At 35.9% G+C, this 19,512-nt stretch overlaps 1 protein-coding gene across 2 annotated transcripts in view; it reads right to left on the reverse strand.

The window, feature by feature from the left end:
* Positions 1 to 19,512, reverse strand: part of LOC128870429 (uncharacterized) — a 205,982-nt gene that overhangs the window by 104,431 nt on the left and 82,039 nt on the right. The window contains exons 1-3 of one of the 2 annotated variants that reach the window (XM_054113049.1): positions 14,906 to 15,551; positions 10,769 to 10,968; positions 6,982 to 7,219 (exon numbers count right to left, since the gene is read on the reverse strand). The gene's annotated coding sequence lies outside the window, so the exon portion shown is untranslated. Of the gene's footprint in view, positions 1 to 6,981; positions 7,220 to 10,768; positions 10,969 to 14,905; positions 15,552 to 19,512 lie in introns of those variants that run through there. The other variant, XM_054113050.1, reaches the window with a different exon arrangement.

Here is a 19,512-nt window from a genome sequence, read left to right on the forward strand (position 1 = left end):
ACCTCTATTCAAGAGAACCAATAAATCGAGTACAGTATTACCACTCGTTCAAATGTGAAAAGTCTAATTATTGATCATAAGTATAATCCAACGACTAACGCGCTATTTTTAGTGAAGGTATTAATAGGGTTCAAAACTGTGACACCTCTTTGCGCTGACTCTTGAGAGAAATTAACTATGATCTAACATAGGACTACATGCGGCACTATTTCTATGTCCACCAGAAATGTGTCCAACACAGGCTAGTTTTCTGCAAACATTTTTTGTTTTTATTACTTTTACATTAACATAATGCTTTACGCACATAATAATATAAATTAGTTGTATAAGAAAAATACACGTTGGTCTGGTTTATTTGTTGTAAGTGATGTATTTCTCTGCCCAATGCTATATAACATATACTATTTATATAATACGTTTCCCACTTTTTTTTCAAAACAAGATGGAATTTATTTCAGTTGAGGTAATACATTAAATTTCCAAATGATTTCATAGCCACTTTTTCGACTCAAACATGTATGTACATCTACAGATTTTCTACCTCACCAAACCAACAATTAAGGATAAGTTTATTTAAATATTTCTGGTAGTAAATTGCCAATAAAAATCTCACCAGAGAAATGCTTTCAAATCGGATTTCATTTGAAACAAGCTCATAAATTATATCCACTTGATTTGAAGCTTCAGTGTTCTTTTTAGCCTTTGTCATACAATATAGAATTATTTTAATCTCAAATCTTTGATTTGCATTCAATAATGAAGCAATTATTTAAGTTGATATTCACAGTACACATATCATCAGTTTACAGGGTCCGGCACTCGAAGAGTGACTAATTTGCACGGGCATCAGCTGTCTGTTAGTTGGCTAAAAAACAGTCCAGAGTATTGTTTACAAGCGCGCGGAAGCACAATCAGCGATTGTTCGTGAGCTCGAGCACCTTAAAGTAAATAATTTTTTTGTTTATCGCACCATTCTCGTTACAATAATACTGGTAGCATCGCGAAACGTCATGGAGGTGGTCATCAAGAGATTACAACGTCACGTGAAATGGTTCAAAAAGTGAAGAGGCGACTTGAGCGAAATCCTTAACGAAGTGCCAATCACATGGCGAAAGAACTGAAAATATCTGACCATAGCATAGCCGCATATTGAAAAATGATCTGAAAGTCAAGCCTTACAAGATTCAAAATGCGCATGATCTCACACCAATGCAGCAACAAGTCACACTTGATAGAGAGAAGGAGTTGCTTCGCTTGGCCGAAAGCGGTAAATTTCCGAACATTGTGTTTTCTGACGAGACAATTTTTCGATCAGATCATTAACTCTCAAAACGATTGGGTTTATTTGACCGACCGTTCATTTGAGTCATCGATTGGCCACCACGAGGCAGCACCCACCACAGGTAATGGTTTGGGCCACTCTAACCGCAGATGGGCGCTCTTCAATCGTTTTCATCGAGCCTGGCGTCAAGGTAAATGCGAAATATTATCGGGAAAGTGTTCTGGAGGTTGCTTTAAAGTCGTGGGCAGACAAACATTTCGGTGGCAGACCATGGACCTTTCAACAGGACTCACAAAGTGCGAGTGAACCAAGAATGGCTAAAAAACAACATTCCGAACTTCATAACGTCCACACAATGGCTCACAAATTCACCAGACGCGAATCCGATGGATTATTCTCTGGGCCATTTTGGAGAGCAAGGTCCGAACTAAAAGATTCACTTGTCTCGATGCGCTGAAAAAAGCCATTGTCATTCGGGTAGCTTGCGATTGGTTTCTGGACCGCCTCAAGGCCACAGTCAAGGCAAAAGTTGGTCATATCGAGCAAAAGTAAATCGACTCTTAATTTTGTAATACTTCCACCCTTTTTTTATTTTGAATTGAATAAAAGTTTTCCAAACTAAATTATTGGCTTTTTTAATTAGTTACACTTCGAGTGCCGGACCATGTACATAATTGTTTTGATATCTTCAGCTTAATAAAAAACCTAGTCAATCTTAAGTGTAACAAGAACATACCATATGGAGAATAAGTGATGACTTCTTTAGCGTCAGTTACAATGAGAAAAAGTTCTGCTATCTAGTATAACTAGCATGAAAATTTATTGTTTTTGTGACCATAACACCGATGTTGAAACACCTCGGGTTTGGTATATTGACGTATCTAAGATGGGTACGCCGGCCGCCGAATGGGTTGGTGCGCGGCTACCGTTCGGAAGTGCGTAGGTTTGAATTTCGATGCATGACACACCAAAATGGAAAGGTTTTTTCTAGCGCTTGACCCTTGGCAGGCAATGGCAAACCTCCGAGTGTATTTCTGCCATGAAAAATCTCCTCTGAAGAAATAACTGTTGTTCGGAGTCGGCTTAAAACTGTAGGTCCATTCAGTAGAACAACATCAAGATGCACACCACACATAGGAGGAGGACGGAGCTAGTCTAAACATCCAAAAACGCTGCAAGCGCCAGTTATATATTTATATAAGCTATATAATGGGAGTAGTGTGTCTAACGTATTCGGACCTAGATTCGAGAAAGGTCGGTCAGTGCTTACATATATTCTTTGTTTTTTTTGTATTTTGGTCGGGACAGACTAGCAAGTACAGCACTCAGACACAATTAAATCCATTGTACTGCACTCCGAAGAAATCTGAGTAGATCTTATGGTGCCAAGGAGCCAAGGTGGTCGCTTCTTAACACATCAGTGCCAAAGACCTCAAGCCTGATTCGAGCGAAGTCGCGGCAGACGCACAGAAAGTGGCCCGCCATATCATCCTCCTCTCCACATATCTTAATATAATCCGTATGGAAATCTTCATAATTAAAATGTGTGCCCGTATTGTACTAATATTCGCAGCAGAAATAATTATTACATCAGACGATGACAGAAAATACCGTACAGGCTTTCGGTCAACTGTACGGACAAAAACACGTAATATTGTAAGTGTGATTAGAGGCAAAGAGGGTTGATCGTATGCATGCTTGAGACAAAACGTGAGACACAGGGCACCTGCATGAAGCACATAAAGCATACATTGCTGCTTTCTTATAGTGATAGCAGGTCTCGCAATTTTTCGTTAACTGATATATGTCAAAAGAAGAAAGACAATATAGAAGATATATAACCTCTTCTTTGAAAGCCTATGGACTTTTAGAACGTAATTGGTAATACATTAGTCACTTGAAAAAACTATTAGAAAAAACAGACTGTAAAACCTCCAAAGTGCTCATGATTGGCAATCGAGTTAGATATTTATATTGCATTATTTGTAGCACTGACCACCTTACCATATTTTTTTTTTTTTTCAAATTTTGCAAAATTTTTAATAGGAGATGATGAATAATATAATAATAACCTAAAATCGTATTTGGATAGGGTTTTTGATGTTAGGAACCTGAAGTACAATGACCGACTTATGAAGTTTCCAGAAAGATGGCAAACGCTCATAGCTTGAAATGGTAATATAGTACAATTGACTACCGTTCATTCTATGTACAGAAGAAATCAGTTTACTCCACCGACCTGCAATAGCTTTCTTATCAACCGCATGCAACTATTTATAAAGCTTTCTTGAATTTTGCCCACGTATACGAGATTCTGATTCAAAATCAGTAGAAAATTTATTTAATTTGGCTTTGGTTTGATTTGGTCAAAATGTGGGCCCATCTGCTTCAAGAAGGAAGAGAGGTATGTAAAAACGAACCCCGTTCCAAACTGCCGGTAAAAGACCTAGAACTGAGTACTGGCTGTCCGCATTGGAATTTTTTTCCCAAGATAAATAATTTATGTATGGCATACCACGAATGCTAATACACCCAGAGAAGCAACTCTCGAGTTGTAAACAGTTTAGTGATCTGATAAACGCACATCGGTATGACCCAGAGCGTAAGCAACAGCTACTGTAATGCATAATCACGAGGAAGGTGAGATGAAAAAATCGTCGAAAAGTCGGCATTAGCGAGACAAGATTATTAATCGATTTCATGTTTATGGTGACTAAAATGATTGATCAATATTATGCCAATTTATTGGTTCAGGTACGAAAGCAACCGTGAAAGAGAAGGAAGGTGAGATGAAAAAATCGTCGAAAAGTCGGCATTAGCGAGACAAGATTATTAATCGATTTCATGTTTATGGTGACTAAAATGATTGATCAATATTATGCCAATTTATTGGTTCAGGTACGAAAGCAACCGTGAAAGAGAGAATTGCTTGTTGACGTACGGTGTTCTGTTACAAGGTAGGCTTTAAATGCACCGCATTTTAACCCATCATATAATTTAGACCTGGCGGCCGCCGTAGCTGAATGGGTTGGTTCGTGACTACCATTCGGAAACCCATCCAAAAGAAAGCGAACTGTCACAGGAGTTGAAAGAAGCGATTGAATAAGCGAAAGCGATCATTCCTGATTTCAACCCCAATTCTAAACCAGCACAATCTATTCCAAAACGACAACGGTCCTGGGAAGAAAATAAGCCAAACGCCAAAAGGCACAAAACCATTGGCGTGAAGCCCAGAAAATCATTTGCAAAATACCGCATTATCATAGGAGTTCTAGATGAAAACCATCCTGAAGGTATGATCCCCAAGACCCAATGGAAATGGGTTGAGACCAAGTTAACGAAAGTGGCAGTGAAGGTTATACTGGAGAACCCCAGCCCTACGCCTGCGTGCGAAGATTTAGGCTGGCACTAAGGCCAGATGAAAATAATAGCGTGTGACGATGAGAGATCGGTTCAACTGTACAAAGAGTCCATCTTAAAAGTCGGCGAAATGTACCCGAATGCCAAGCTGGTGGTCGTGGACAGGAAAAATATTCCGTCCAGGCCGCGAGCAAGGGTCTGGTTACCTTCAACTGTCGAAGACCCGGAAGAGATAATGAAGCTCCAGTCTGCAATCCGGACATCCCAACGCAGGAGTGGATATAAACACATTAAGTAACAAGAACATCGCGGAAGAATCGAAAGAACAGAAGCACGCCACTATGAGTTCCTCACCACTAAGAAAAGTACAGAGCCCATGAGCGAAGCAGAGCCAATCAGCGAAGACGATCATCCCACCGAAGAAGAATACACCTCTTCAAGCTCAGAAATGGGCTTAGGGAGGATGTACTTCAAACAGGAGAGTAAGTATTCTGTACAACAGCGTAAGTATTCCTAAAGGGAAATAGAGAGAAAATAAATAGTGAGAAAATAAAGAAGATCCAGACATAACGTTAACAGCTGATACATCTTCTTCAGATAAACCTACATCACTGTAAGGAAGCCTGCCTTGCCCTCCTGGATCGTCTGGCAGAAGATCAGCCGGATGTAGTCCTCATTGAGGAACCCTGGGTACGGAATGACGAAATCTGTGGCTTGAGGACATCAGGTTACAAGGTTTATAAGACCATTGTGAAGGTATTAAAGGAGCATGTATAATTGCAAAAACACAACTTAATATATTTATGATTCAAAATTTCAGTAACGCTGATACTACGACGGTTAGTTGGGATAACGTCGTTTTATTTTGCTGGAGGTCCACTGCCGTCGCCGCTGATAAGAAATCTTGTGGAAGACTGCAAAGCACACAATCGTGAATTGGTTCTAAGTGACGCCAATGCCCACCATACCGTATGGGGGAGCTCGGATACCAACGAACGTGGTAAGTCTCTCTTTAATTATATTATATGTAGTAAACTTTTAATGTGTAACAAAGGCAACGAACCCACATTTATTACGCGCAATAGACAAGAAGTTCTTGATATTACGATAGCATGTCCAACCCTCTACGGAAAGATGACGCAGTGGAGAGTTTTGAACGAGCACTCTTACTCGGATCATCGCTATATAGAAATAAGATTTGAGGTAAATAGCTCACGAGCCCCGCCTGCCAGCAGGAACTTGAAAAATACCAACAGGCAAATATATAAACGGGAACTCAAAGAAAGACTTCCTAATTCCCAAAATATCTCTATTAAAAATAGAGAATCACTGAGCGAACACATACAAATCCTTACGGAGGTTTATAGAACTGCGCTAAATAAGGCCTGCCGTATAATTAAGTATAAGGGGAAGAAAAAACCGCCCTGGTGGTTAGAAGACCTGGCAACATTAAGAAATGACAGCAGAAGACAGTTTAATAGAGCGAAAGCGACACGAGAGTGTAAAGACTGGGACTGCTATTACTCTGTTAGCTAAGAATTTATAAAAAATAAGTTAGGAAACCGAAAAGGTCTGGTTTTATTTGAGTGTGAAAGCTTAGCTATGAGGAGGCTGCGCACTCTTGATACGGCATTTTTAACTGTTGAAGCGGACATAGCGCATCTAGAACTAACGAAGCTTTGCTCGTTTATTAAAGCTACCGGACGGTTTGAAAAGGAACACTTAGGGTAAGGATAAGCTCCAGTGGCATCACAATGGACCTGCGAAAGGTCTAAGTGTGTCGTTACGACAACCACCCAACCTACCTACTTACCTACCTACCATTCGGAATTCAGAGAGAACGTATATTCGAATCTTCATGGATGAGACACCAAATGCAAGGACCCTTGCCAGGCAATGGCAAACCTCCGAGTGTATTTCTGTTACGAAAAAGTTCCTTATAAAAAAAAACTACCGTTCCTCTATTTGTGGAACAACATCAAGACGCATACCATAAATAAGAGGAGGAGCTCGGCCAAACACCTAACAGAAGGGTACGCGCCAATTATATATAAATATAGCTCGTATAACCATTTTTTAAAGTAAAAAAGAAAGAGTGAAATACTCAATAGAAGCTATTTTGAAGAATAAAATCCTATTTTCTTTCATTACATACTTAAGGCAAAGCAGCGTCCCCCAGTAAGATATTCGTTTGAAATTGAACATAACCGTGAATTGAACATGTTTCTGCACAATATTCAAGGATTAGAACGAAAACTTATAATAAGCTAAAATATTTGCGCTAGCAAATTTTATATTTTCATTTGTCGTTAACGGTTGATCCTATGTATTGTACTTACATTTTTTATTATTCGTAAAGTTTTGGTTTAAATCATTTTAGAGTTTTATAATCTGCTAACTACGTTGTTGATGGTACTCATTAGGTAATTATATTTGTTCTTCTCTTCGTTTATTGCAAAATAACATTTACGAGATAAAATTCTGCAGTTTTTCGTTGTTCAGTTTTCGGTTTTCTTGGTTCTAATTGGATATTGCTACAGTAAATAGTCACGAGTATCTCCAAGATCGCAATTAAATCTGCAATAAAAAAGAATGCGTTACATTATTATTTATATATCTAATTATATGCATATACAGGGTGATTCAATAAGACCGGGAACTTTCTTTTAATTTCAATTCTCTTTCAATGCGGTTTATTCGTATCTGGCATTAATTAATCTGACAGACTAGATGCACATAGTGATAAGTATAAGTAAATTATAATAAAACTCAAGCTATTACATGCATAAGCTCAACTACGGATACATAAGCTCAATATACGGATCATCGACACATTTTTAAAACCTACGGCCGGGCATCCGGGTCTGGCCTGTTTTCGTCCTGTTCGAGGATCCTTTTTAAATACCCAATATCACTTTTCAAAGAGGTTTTTAGAAAAGAAATCCTGCTAGTATCAGCTAGTTCAGATAAAAAAACAGGTCCCAAAATTAAAGATATATTTGAATTCCAACTTTTTGCTTCGCGTACCATCTGTGCACAATGTAAATCAAACGTGTACCACTCCGAATGATTGATTAGAATCAACGTTTAGGTGATCTTATTGAAAAATGGACCACATTTTGAAATCTCTGCAAATACTCATTAATTGTTATATTCTTCTGCACCCACCTCCAAAAGAACACTCGATGTGGATTATAATTTACATTTAATTACAGTTGCTCCATTTTATTTCGTTAAACTATTGTATATATTTATATTTCTAGCAATTGTACGATTCGTATTATATTTTTGCATGTATTTTGTTTTAGCAATTTGGAAAAATTTTTTAAAATCATAACGTAAACAAACAAGCAAAGTATAAACATAAAAGCAGAGTGAAGGCGATGAGTTTTTTGTTTTTGAAACATGTGTTATTTTAGGTCTTTGAACACTTCAATCCAAGAATGAAAGAATACACGATTATGACTTTCGTGAGCGGATTTGTGGCTGTGACGTTACAATTGGACAAAGAAGAAAAATAACGGAGTATTACAATAAAATCACCTGAAAAGAAATCAGATGATTTTGTCAATTTCACTGCGAGCTCTGAGAATACTTTCAGTATTCTCTCGGCCGTGCCGCCAAACTTGTTGGTGTGCAATTTTTATTTCATCATCGCCAAACTGACTCCACACAATATGACTTCCAAGTAATAGCTAATTTTTTTTTTTGCAAATTGGTTATTTGAACGTCAAAACCTCTACTTCTTTGTTGGTGTATTGTTTATTTGTCTCATTCTCATTGAAATTTTGACATTCAAACAACCACAAATACAGCTCGTGACGTTAACAGCGTTTCTCCCTTCTGGGGAAACTACTATGCTTCATTAGATTCCAAAGAATCTAATTCAGCACCAAGAAAGAAAAACACAGAAATTAGTTCCAACATTCAAAATAAATATGACTTTTCCAATTTGATTTTAAGCAACACTACAAACAAAATTCTTGCCCTACGTTTATTCTGATCATAGACGCACCCAAGTCCAATTAGTTCAGAAAAATCCTAATTGAAGGCTGATCGGAGTAGATAAACTTTTTCGAATAGGGTTATTTTGGCAGATCACGCATGACTACTGTCACACTATGTAAACAAAAGGCGAAGTCCAAAATAAACAAGACTGGCTTTATAAAAATGTTTTTGATGGCACCAACTTTTTAATTAGTTAGTGCGTTGAAAGTTACATCCCTAGCTGACTTTCAGTGAAAGCTTGCTGACATTCGGTTCAGTGGAAGCGAAGTTATTGCGTCTAAAGTGTTAATCCGTTTGTGTCATCGATACAAAAATGAGTTTCGAACAAAGAGCTTATATCAAATTTTGTTTTAAAACGTAAACGTAAAACGTTTATCGAAATCTTTGAATTGATGAAAAAAGTGTATGGCGATGATTGTATATCTCGTGCCAGGGTTCATGAGTAGTTTACACATTTGTGATGGTTGTGAGGACATAAGTGACAATGAACAATCGGGCCGCCCAAAATCAGTAATCATCGAAAACTCCATCGAAATTGTTCGTAACTTTATTAAAAATTAACCGAAATCATCGCTGAAATTCATGGAATCGGAGTTGAATATCTCAAAAACAACGTTTATCGCATTTTAACTGATCATTTGGGCTTACGAAAGGTCTGTGCACGTTTCAATCCGCACAAGTTAACTGAGGACCAACAAATTCGAAAGACCTCATTAAAGAGACGAGAAAAGACGAAAACTTCCTTCACAACATTGTAATTGGTTATGAAAGGTGGTGTTTCCAACATGAACCTTTTGGAAATTAAAGACATGAAAGTTGAATAAAAACCTAATCATGCAAGATGTCAAAGGCTTTTGAAAATTGTGTGTATATTGTGTCAACTTGACAACAACTCACGAGTGCAGAGATACAGTACTGTGAAAATAACGCGAGGTTGGTAACTGTGGAGCGCCCACAGATAAAACCATGCTGACGCGGATTTATTATATTTTTGAATGAAAATAGTAATTTATAGTTGATTACATTTTCGAAGAGTTTGGAACAGTTATTTTCAGACTTATAGATTGGAGTGATAGGAAAGAAAAAATGAGGTTTAATGGGAAAATGAGATTTAATGAGAGCAGCAATAGCATTAATGATATTTAATTCAGACACAGACATCGAACCAATTTCGACAGGTCACGGCAAATTAATGTTGAAAGGCGTACGGGATACCTCAAGATTGGAAAGAAAATTTGACTGAAACAAATCTGCGAAAATAATTACGGAGTCGCGTAAGGTCTCTGAGAAATTCTTATTGCAGATCATGCACGTTGGTATATTTGTGCAGCCTCTCCTTAAACACTTTATGATTCTATAATTGTATTTCTTACATACTAGTGTACATAAATAAATAGAAACAAACTGCAATAAAAAAAAAATGTTTTTCTTATTTAAGTTAACCCCTCCTCTCCCTGGAGTGTCCAATTTTGAGTGCGGCTCAATGTATGTACATGTTCTTAATAACTATCATAATTTTCAGATAAGAACTGCATCTTCTGACGAGTGACCGGATCTCACCGGAAAAAATGTCGGAACTTCGTTCGTCTGGACCCTACAATACGATTCCCCTTTCCAGATATTGAGATAGCCGAAACTTGAACTCGATTAAACAACGTTAACCCATACCTCTCGTCGCTCAAAGTTTGAAAAAAAAATCAAAATTTTGGTTAAAAAGCTGGCATATGGAACCATAGCTGCAGAACGGCAAATAATAAAAACACGCTTAATATCTCAAAAAAAAGCTAAAGTACTTCTTCAATATTTACATTCTATACATAATTGTTGTTATTTTAAGTCAAACCAAGTTACAACAACCTTTAGACTCAAAAACGTGACCTAGTACCATAGAACATACTTCCTATATTTTGTTATTAAGTGATCAATTTTCTTCTTTTTTTTAAGAAGAAATATATTTAAAAAAGACAAGTAATACTGATAAGTCCATCGACACTCTTTATTTTAAGATATACAAAACAGACTAGTCTGTTCTAGAGATTTTGCTAAAGTAGTTTTTGCAATTTTTTGTTATATTATTTTCTGAATACAAACAACAACAACAACAAAATAGGAAATTACATGTTTTTCTCATCTCTCTTTCTACATCTCTTTAACGCCCCTTGCAATGAAACTTTCATCCTCTTGCTCTCAGATGGTCCTGGATCTTCTACAGCTTCTTTAGGGATGGCCATTTCAGCTCTCAAGTTTCTGGTGGATGGCATCTTCTTCAGCGTCTTCTTTTCCTTGTCCTTCTTCGAACTTGTCTTCAGCATCCGCCTCTAGGAAGCACCAAAAGAAAGAGGAAAAAATCCTATAAAAACTTCTCACTTAAGCAGAGTATTAATTATATACTGTGAGCGTCAAAATAAAGTGTACAAAGCATTTTGTTATAATATGGATTTTATTTCAGTCTTTTATAACAAAACAATATATTTTAATTTCATGTTTTTTAAAGTAGTATTTGATTCTCTACTAATTACTAGAAATCAACAAAAAATAAATTACAACAACACAAGTTGTAAGACAAAAACAAAATTTAGTGCATATTTAACGCGTCAAAATAAAGTGTACAGAGATATATTTTACAAAAACGATATCGATTTAGTATTTTGTTGATTTCCCTTTTGCTTTCATAACGGAAGACAGTCTTCGGGGCATCCACTCAACTAGTTTTTTTGTCACGTCAGATGAAATTTTATCCCACTCTTCCTTTATAGCGAGTTTCAGCATATCCATATTGGTGATTGTCCTTTTCCGGATTTGGTGGTCTAAATGCTCCCACAAGTGTTCAAGAGGGTTTAAGTCCGGTGACTGTGGAGGATAATCCAATGTCTTATTGTAGAAGTACGATAAAGCAGCCATTCTTTTACTATTTTTGATGTGTGCTTGGGATCATTATCTTGTTGAAAGATCCAAGATCCCTGCAAGTGTAATTTCTGCACAATGGTTAGTAAATTATTTTGTAAAATATTCAGATAATCTGTTTTGTTCATAAAAACCAAATTGCGAACTCCGCTTGCCGCCATACAATCCCACACCTTCACCGAACCCCACGGTGCTTAACTGTGGTTATCGAATTTTGGTCGGCATACTCTCTATTTTTGGTTCTCCAGACTTTAACCGGTTTTTTCTTCCCAAATACCTCGAACTTACTTTCATCGCTAAACAGGGCATTATTCCAGAAAGAAACATCCCGATTTTCGTATTTTTTTGCATAATCAAGCCTTTTTTTTTATTAACTGTCGATATTAGCGGCTTTTTTCGTGGGAGACGACCATGTAACCCATTTGCGGGCAACGCTCGACGTATAGTACTGGCACTTACGCTAGTATCTGATGCAGTTGAAACTTCTCGTGATATTTTGACCGCACTTTTAAAGGGATTTTTCTTCACATCACGCACTATAGACCTTACTTCAGTCTCATTTAAAATTTTTGGACGGCCTGCACGCACTTGGGCGATTTTCTACTTTGCTGAACTTTTTGTATTTTTCAACTATGTATTCAACAACTATTTTTTACAGTATTATGGCTTCTGTTGACAATAGAGCCAATTTCACAAAAGGTTTTACCTTCATTGCGAAGCTTTGGTACCAGTTCTCTAACATCAGTCGAAGTTTGTTTACCCATTATTAAAATAAATAAATAATAGAATTTAATTTAACGTAGACAAAAACTTTTCACTCTGCCGATCGCAACCTATTAAAATACAATATGAAAAAAGTTTCAATGCATCGAAAAAGGAAGTATACAACCAAATATAACGGTATTTTTTACCGTACAACATCGCTAAAATGCTACTGATGTACGCTGTACACTTTATTTTGACGCGTTAAATATGCTCTAAATTTTGTTTTTGTCCTACAACTTTTGTTGTTGTAATTTATTTTTTTGTTGATTTCTAGTAATTAGTAGAGAATCAAATACTTATTTAAAAAACATGAAATTAAAATATATTGTTTTGTTATAAAAGACTGAAATAAAATCCATATTATAACAAAATGCTTTGTACACTTTATTTTGACGCTCACAGTATATAATTAAAATATATTGTTTTGTTATAAAAGACTGAAATAAAATCCATATTATAACAAAATGCTTTGTACACTTTATTTTGGCGCTCACAGTATGTATAGGTATTAAATTACTTACTTCTAGTTATCAATAGGTACCTATTATTTAAAAAAATATATATTATCTATTACACAGTGTGACAAAAAAAAGAAAATTAAATATACTTTTATGGAGACCTAGCACAACTTGTGGCTATAGAAAAACTAAAAAAAATGGTATAGGAGAAATTTCCAATACACCCCCAAAATCTCATTTTATGGCCATAAAACCATTTTTCAGTAGGTTGATGTGAAGAATAACTCCTAGCTTCGCCAATTTCCATTCGATTTCGAATTTGCTTTTTTAGTTCGAAAGAACAAAAGCAAGCCTTTTTGACAGTGTGTTGACATTTTTTCTGAAATGACAACTGACGAGACTGTAGACGGAAGTATTTGGAATTTTTATATTTTTTCTCTATTTTTTCAACTTTGACATAATTTTTACGATATTATCTGATATTGAGGATTCTTTTTAGTACCCTATTGTTATATATTAGTAAATTTAATTTTGCGTCGAATGAGCTATATTTGACTGTAATTGAATTAAAATTAATAGAGTTGTGTAGGTTTTAAGATTTTTTCTTTTTTTCTTACTACGAGATTTGGTATGCGTTTCGAAGCATGAAAATGATAATAAGTGTCATTATAGACACATAATATTTATTGGAGTATTGTGCAGTGCAGCAGTGTACGGTATGGTACGGTGCGGTACGGTGCAGTACACAACGGAACTGGTTCCAAACTTAAAAATGCAGTGGAGACGGCCCTTTGGAGTTTAGTATGGTACGGTACACTTGTAATTCTCTTCATCAGTTTTGAATACTTCTCTGTAAGAAATTCGATCATCATCATTCATCTTAAGTCGTCATCAACTAAATTCCATTGTTTAAATCGAGAAGCGAGCGTTTCAGATTGTCTTCCCGATAGAAGTAAATCACGAGAAAGATCCTGAAAATCTGAATTTGATACAATATGTCGTTCTGAAGACTTAGAACCAGACGGAAAGTACTCTTCATCAGCAATGAGTTGAACTTCCTTCAGTTCATGACCTGCAGTTGAGTCAATCATATCGTCCAAGACTACGGGGTTCTTAACAGTTGCAACATCAGCATACTTTATGTGCTTTCGAGTTTTGTAATGATGACCGTTTACGTCCGCTTTACAAAAATAACAATCACCTGGTTTATGATAAGGCTGATGATGCCACATCATCGGAGAATATTGAGAAATTCGACTTTTCTGGCAACGTTTTGATTTAGATCTCTTAAATTTCAATGAAACAAACAATAAAACTTTGACGTTTTAATAAGGTTAAATTATAATAACAAACTTCTTTTGTTAATCAATATACAGTGTGAACTTTGGTACACTTGAGAGCTTTTTCATATTACTATTGAAAAAAAATGTGCTATAATATGTCAGATATTTTCGTAAGTTCTAACCAGTTCTGTTGTATGCAGTACAGTGTACTCTTATGTATACATATACACTCCAATAAATATTACGTATCTATAATAACGCATCAAAACACGTCCTTATTCCCATTTAGCGTAAGCTATACCTACATACCAAATTAGTAAAAAAAAAAATAAAATCTTAAAACTCACACAACTCTATTAATTTTAATTCAATTACAGTCAAATATAGCTCATTTGACGCAAAATTAAATTTACTATAACAATAGGGTACTGAAAAAAATCCTCAATATCGGATAATATCGTAAAAATTATGTCAAAGTTGAAAAAATAGAGAAAAAATATAAAAATTCCAAATACTTCCGTCTACAGTCTCGTCAGTTGTCATTTCAGAGAAAATGTCAGCACACTGTCAAAAAGGCTTGTTTTTGTTCTTTGGAACTAAAAAAGCAAATTCGAAATCGGATGGAAATTGGCGAAGTTAGGAGTTATTCTTCACATCAACCTACTGAAAAATGGTTTTATGGCCATAAAATGAGATTTTGGGGGTGTATTGGAAATTTCTCCTATACCATTTTTCTTAGTTTTACTATACCTACAAGTTGAACTAGGTCTCCATAAAAGTATAATTTCACTGTCGCACAGTGTTATTTATCTCTTTTTTAGAATAATAATAATAAAAAAACTCACCTATGTCAAAAGTTTCTTCTTGGATTTGTCGGTTAATTTTTGCAAGTTCCTTTTCGCGTTGATTTCTTCAGCTCGAGACAACTTGAGATCCACTCCAACCATGGAGCCTGGGCAGCCCTTCTACCTCTGTTTCACTAGAAACGCCTTTTTTTCTACCAATTTCATCACAGCCATGGCATCTTGTTGAACAATACCAAATAGATCATCCAACTTTTCAACAAACTGTTTACATTTCTTCTTGACCGTTTCCGATGTTTTCTTCCTGTCTTTTTGAAAAGCTCTCCACTCGCCGTAAAGTCTTTCCAGCTTAGTAATTGCATCTTGCTCATGTTTAGTGGGAATTTGAGCTTTTTCCCAAAAAATTAGCAACTTCTCGATTGGGAAGTTTTGCTGATCCTTTTACAGTTAATTTCACACCACGTATATTATAAAATAAAACAAGCAAAACTTTACGATTTGGGGGTAGTCTACAAACGGAGATTTGGTGAATTGGATAGCTAAAAAGAAATATTTTATCCTTGGACCGGCATTATACACCTGAAGGGCGGCACATGTTAATGGAGGATAAAGAGGAAAGAGGAATTGTTTTGCGTCCGTTTGAGAGTCCAGACGAACAAAATTCCGACATAAATTTTTTGCGGTCACCCTAATGCATATCCATACATATTTGCATGTGCGTATACACAATTGATTCCCTAGCTTATGTCCGTACATACACAATATGTACAGTTTGTCAAGAATATCTTTGCATAGTGAAGAAAAATTTAAAATTTTAGCTTTGATCGAGAATTCCAGCAACAAATAAAAAAGAAAACAATAAATTTATACACACATTCCATTACTGTACTTGTCTACGACTATTAGGCGCCAGCAGTTATTAAATAAACACACACATTACAAAAACAACAACAAAAAAGATGTTTCCTCTATTTAAAAAGTGTCAAAAAAATCTTTGCATAACTGATGACAACAACAAAAAATGCAGTTATTTTCCGCGAATTTCCTTTATTTGGGTTTTTTTGCAAATATTATGGAATGTGAAAGGGGTAAGAAATTATTTAGTTATAAAGTGATTGCCTTCAGTGCTTCAAGTGATCTCAGATTTGAATAAAAAAATGCCAGGAAAACGAGTTTCAAAAAATATTATTCAATTAATGTATTTCAATCACTACAAAGACAAATCAGCCAGAGAATTCCCGATATGTTCTCCCTCAATATTAGATCTGTATATAATAAAATAAACCGAGCTGAAAATGAAGAAAGACTCGAGTTGAAAGGGTCTACAGGCAGACCACAAAAAGTGTGGCAGCGAATTGAACGTAAAATTATTAAAACTATTTATAACAGCCCGCAAAGCAGTACAAGCGGATTAGCTCTTCAAGCGGAAAAAGGCTACGGTTAAGAATTTCTCATGAAACTGTTCGAAAGTTTTGCAAAAACACAAATATTCTTCAAGAGCGGCTAGGAAAAAACCCCTGTTATCAGCACAACACGTTGATAAAAGATTGCGATTTGCCACCGAGCACATATCGCTACCCACAGAGTACTGGGATGACGTTATTTTCTCAGATGAGACGAAAATGATGCTCTACTACCATGATGGACCCCAGAGAGTTTGGCGTAAGCCTCTCACAGCACTACAAAACAAAAATATTATCCCTACCGTAAAGATTCGAAAACTGTCAGTAATGGTTTGGGGTTGTGTATGAACAATGGGAGTGGGTGAAATTAAAATTTCTTCCAGTATAAGAAAATTCGGCTTTGTTGACCTGGAAAACTCGAATAAATTTAAATAGAAATACTATCAAGATAATGATCCTAAACATAAATCTTATTTATGCAGGTCCTGGTTACTTTACAACTGCACCAAACTTATTGATACTCCCGCCAAAAGTCCCGACATTAACCTAATCGAACATTTGTGGGTTCATTTAAAAATAAAAGCAGGATAAAGATCGCCAACTAATAAAACTGAATTAATAAGATTCATCATAACGACTAATTGAAATCGGGCAAGACGGACGAGTTTTCGAATCGCTCTGCGAAAAAGATAATTAAAGAAGTGATATCAAAATATACATTCACATTGATACAAAGTGAGATCGAGACTCCGTATTGGTGGCGAATAAACTTGTGATCTTTTTAATTGCTCACGTTAAACTGAGCTGAAATTAAATAGCAAGCAAATAAACAATGAAAGTAAAAATAACAGTACGGATAAAAACAGAAACAACAACAAAAAAATCGGCGCAAAAAATAAACAAACGGACCATCAGCATAACCCAAAATGGCAGATAACAAAAAATGTGTAAAATGCAAAATACCAATACGGGGTGAAATGGGATACCGGTGCGAGGGCGTATGTGGGAAAATATACCACTCAGCAACAAAATGCTCAGGACTGGACAATTATAAAGCGACTATAATTGGAACACATCCCATGGTGAAATTCATTTCCGAGGAGTGTGTTACATACATTCAAACCGTTGATCTAGTCATACGGGATATTCAGGAGAGCGTCAATAAAAAAAAATATTATTCCTAAAGGAATATAAGAGTGACTATGAAGAGGCACTAAGAACAAACAAGAGAGAGATGACCCAACTGTTACAAGCGATGGATGAGAAATTCAACGAAAAAATGGCGAGTCTAAAAATCCAACAGGAGATATACAAACAAAATGTTGAAGAAATAACAAAAGTACGAAAAGAAGGCGGAACAAATGAAAGAGCAAAGTGAAACTGCGGGTAAAGAGAGTGAAAAACTATGTAAAGAAATCAAAACATTGGTAGTGGAAAAAAGCATATATGCAAGCATGTTAAAACTCAACAATGACCCAAACAAAACAAAGGATATACCAGAATTAAAAAAACATGTGCCTCTTATAATAAAACCAAAAACGAAGCAAACAAGTGATAAAACAAACCAAGACTTGAATAATAAAATTAACCCTAAAGAGCTAAAGTTTGCTGACATAAAAACACCTCAAAATGGGACTATGATAATTAATAGAGTGAATAATGAGGAAAGAAATAAAAGTAAAGCAATAATGGAAAAATATATAAGTGACCAATACGAGATTAAGATTCCCCCGACCACTTAAGCCAAAACTGATGATAACAGGTGTGTCTTTCGAAAAGAGCAATGAAGATTTATTAGAATGTTTGAAGAAGCAAAAGCAAGGTGAAATAAAGGTCTTGAAACAATATATATATATATATAATTGGCGCGTACACTCTTTTTGGGTGTTTGGCCGAGCTCCTCCTTCTATTTGTGGTGTGCGTCTTGACGTTGCTCCACAAATGGAGGGACCTACAGTTTCAAGCCGACTCCGAACGGCAGAGGAGGTTTGCCATTGCCTGCCGAGGGGCGACCGTTATTAGAAAAATGTTTTTCTTAATTTGGTGTTTCACCGAGATTCGAACCTAGGTTCTCTCTGTGAATTCCGCAGTCCAAAAAAAATAACAAAACGTATTACAATGCTATTATGGAAGTGGATGAAGAACATTTCTCGAGCGCACTAAAAATTGAAAAAGTCAGTATTGGATGGGAAAAATGCAGGTGTATGACGGAGTTGACGTGACGAAGTGCTTTAAATGCAAAGGATACAACCACAAATCACTAGAATGTAAAAACGAAGAAACAAGCAGCAGATGCTGTGGAAAACATAAATCAAGCGAGTGCAATGACGACCTCAAAAATAAATGCATTAATTGTATGAGAGCAAACGAAAAATTCAATTTGTATATACAAGTAAACAATGCCCAGTGTATATAAGACGTTTAACGACAAAAAAAAAGGGATATTAGCAGTCAAAAACTATTGAAATGAATAATCCTTCAGAAGGCAACGGGAAACCACTGAAGGTACACTCTCCCATGACAATTACATACAAACAACACACAAATAAAAGGAGTAAAAATATTATGAAACACTTAAGGAGCTGAAATATTGCGACAAGGACCGTACGAAATTTATACGAATCAGGTAAATTAGAGAACACAATCAGTGAATTTAACAGACTGAAACTTAACTTTCTTGGTATAAGCGAAACATGGTGGCAATCAAATGGCTGCATAAAAAAAGGCGTACACTTTTATTACTCAGGAAATGATTCTTCAAGACATAGAAGAGGAGTAGGCATTATGATCGCGAAAAAGCATTGTGGGAAAGTTAGCGAATTTATTCCACACTCTGACAGGATGGCGATCCTAAAATTGAAAACAAATCCAGTTGATTTAAATATTATCCAAGTATATGCTCCCAATGCTGACTGTACTGATGACGAGATTGAAAGTTTTTATAATGACCTTAAAAAAATTCTAATGATGACTAAGAAACATGATATAAATATACGAGTTATCATGGGCGACTTCAATGCAAAAGTAGGAAAAGAGGAAACAACAAATGTGACTGGTAAATTCGGTCTTGGAGACAGAAATGAAAGAGGAAAAAGACTAGTGCAACTTTGTCAAGAAGAGGAATTCATAATTGGTAACACGTATTATAAATTACCAGAGAGACGGCTGTACATATGGAAATCACCACAAAATGGAATGAGAAATATAAAACGTAATCAAATTGACTACATCTTGATTAACAAAAGA

The sequence above is a fragment of the Anastrepha ludens genome, chromosome X (assembly GCF_028408465.1).
Source record: "Anastrepha ludens isolate Willacy chromosome X, idAnaLude1.1, whole genome shotgun sequence".
Taxonomy (NCBI): domain Eukaryota; kingdom Metazoa; phylum Arthropoda; class Insecta; order Diptera; family Tephritidae; genus Anastrepha; species Anastrepha ludens.